We start from the raw sequence: 2,893 nt of genomic DNA on the forward strand, positions 1-2,893 counted from the left end.
TCAGCTTGGACTTGACCTGTGGTCAGAGGGGAGTAGTTAGGGCTTTCAAAGCCCAGGAAATACCTAATAAATTGGTTGTAAAAGAAGAGCAATTCATTAATTCAGCAATTTTGTCAAGTACCAATATACGTCAGATTCTAGGTTCTGGGAAAACAGCAGTTAAAAAAAAAAATCTGTAATAGAAATTTGTGGGATGATTGAAGACTAGATAGAGCCAGGAAGATCTTTTCAGAGACTATTAGCAATAAAGCACGTATGAAATAGTCTAGATAGAGGTGGTTAACCCAGGATCAAAAGGAGCATATATTTGAGAGACCTTTCAAAAGATGCATCAACAAGATAGCATGAGTAGGATATGGACTATAAAAGGGAGGAGTGGGTGGCACAAAGAGCTTCCTGGCATATGATTCAGGTTTGCAGCTTGCATATGAAGACTTCCACTTTCATCTAACATGGATAACAAGTACTAGAGTTACCCTTCCACCTAAAACAAGAAAAAGACAAAAATATATGAAACAACAGATTCATACAGTGTTTTCATTGTGATGAAATGTTTTCAGGACATTGTGTGTCAGTCAATGGAGGAAGTGATCCCTAAGAGGAAACACATGAACCCGGGGACTGACCCAGCTGTCTGCCTCAGGAGAATTTCTGGGCAGTGGCATATGGAGGGGAAATGCAGTGGAAGCTCCTCATTAAGGAGTCAGGGCTGAGAGACCAGGGAAACCAAGACAGCTAAAGTCTGGAGGGGAGAGAGCTGTACCAAAACCCCAGAGATATGCAGAGATTGGTGCATGCATGTGAGAAAACTGCATGAAGCCAATGAAAGAACCACCTGAAAAATTGGAACAATCATCAAACTGCATACAGAAGTAGTGCCTGCTCCAATCAGCCACAGTGAAAAACCTCATAATTCATGGGTCAGTGGGTACTCAGTTTTGCCTAAGTAGTTGGAACCAGTTAGCCCTGGATTAAATACTGCATTGGTCCTGCTTAATGAAGTTTAACAAGCAATATCCAGGAGAACTATTTCTAAGTAACTTATGTTCCAGAACAGACCTCAAGAATATTAATAGGAATACAAAGTGTGCATCACCTGACATGGTAATAATATTCACAATATCTAGCCTCCATTCAAAAGTTTTCCAGCATGCAAATATTAATATTCTAACTGAATTATTGTAAAAAATTAGATCATATATTTATATAGAAACTGGTCTACATAGCATTTTTAATACAATTTTTTTAAAAGCCAGCATGGTTAAAAATTAAATATTTTTTTCACTCATCTCATTGGTCTGTAACATCATTGCATTTTCTCTGTATGTAACAGAACACTACATTTTCATGAGTATAAAGCAAGAGGTGTGGAAAGGAGAAGGGTATATGATAAGGAGGAATTATCTGAAAAGAAAATTGGGGGGCTTCCCTGGTGGCGCAGTGGTCGAGAGTCTGCCTGCCGATGCAGGGGACACGGGTTCGTGCCCTGGTCTGGGAAGATCCCACGTGCCGCGGAGCGGCTGGGCCCGTGAGCCATGGCCGCTGAGCCTGCGCATCCGGAGCCTGTGCTCCGCCACGGGAGAGGCCACAACAGTGAGAGGCCCGCGTACTGCAAAAAAAAAAAAAAAAAGAAAAAAAATTGGTAATATTACAGCCAGTACATATTTCAACTTTTTTCAACATGCTTAGCACATACTGTATGTTATGGAAATAAGTCCCAAAAAACTGTTTGTTGATATGGAATATCATATGTAAAAGACATCATCTTTAAAAAAAAAAAACAAAACTTAGATAACTAATGCTCAACTATATTATTATTGCAAACAGACATGTTTCCTAAATAATTGCTTCTCACTCAGCTTACGCTCAGTGGTTTGAATGGTACATTTGATGGTACACTCACTAAAATTTCTGTTAAAAGAAATTTTAGTGATATTCACTTTGAATTGAAATATGAAGTTGAAAAAAGCTGAGGAAAACTAGTCTCAGATCATCTCTAGGTAAGTCATATTTTAACTTAGATGGTGTCATGGATATAATAAAGCAAGTAAAACAATAGAAAACCCCACCTGTTTATTGTGAGAAATCAAAATTTTTTAAACATATGTCCAAGTCATGTCTATTTATATATAAACAAAGCCAACTAAAGTTTACTGTAGATTCTCAAAATGCTAATTTTATTAAGGTGGAACCTGAGTTATATTGGGTTGATTATTTTTCTCTATGCCATCAGTAGTTAATTTATTCTACATGAGGCATTCTGAAGTTTGATATCACCATAAACACTTCAGACAAATTTTTCAACCCTCATAGAAATTTGTATAGATTATTGTTATCCACGTCTAGATTAATTGATAATAAACTTAGTCCAAGAATCAAAATATCATGATTGAAAGGCTCTTATAATGCCGAATCTAAGCTATCCCCCAAAACTGGTCATGCTGATGCTGCTTCAGCAGAGACAAGGCTAACCTGCCCTAAATATTTGCGGGTCCAGACACAGAGTAGAAGACCACATCCCAAAGCACACCCCTCTTCTTCCCCTTCCTTATCCCTCCCAGCTTCATCCTGCACTGGGAAGTGCAAGCACATGGAGAAATGAATCTGCACGTATTTCGTTTAACCAATTATGAGTAATAAATCTATTATTCAGCCCACTCTTCCATGTTTTGATTTTGCAAAATGTTCAGCTTAAATCTAGACATACTTCCCATGGTACACGTTAATGATAGCAATAACAACAACAAAACAAAAGGAAGAAGGGAAAGTTTATCTGATATAATGTTTCATTAGTGAACTCATGCTAATTGTTAATAATTATCTTTCATTTTCATTCCCAAGTTGTTACTTCCTAAGTTGCTGAAAGATTTTTCCTAGATCAATGTTTACCTGT

Source organism: Delphinapterus leucas, chromosome 1 (assembly GCF_059928025.1).
Source record: "Delphinapterus leucas isolate spDelLeu-1000000601 "Yukka" chromosome 1, BTC_Dleu_Yukka2, whole genome shotgun sequence".
Lineage (NCBI taxonomy): Eukaryota > Metazoa > Chordata > Mammalia > Artiodactyla > Monodontidae > Delphinapterus > Delphinapterus leucas.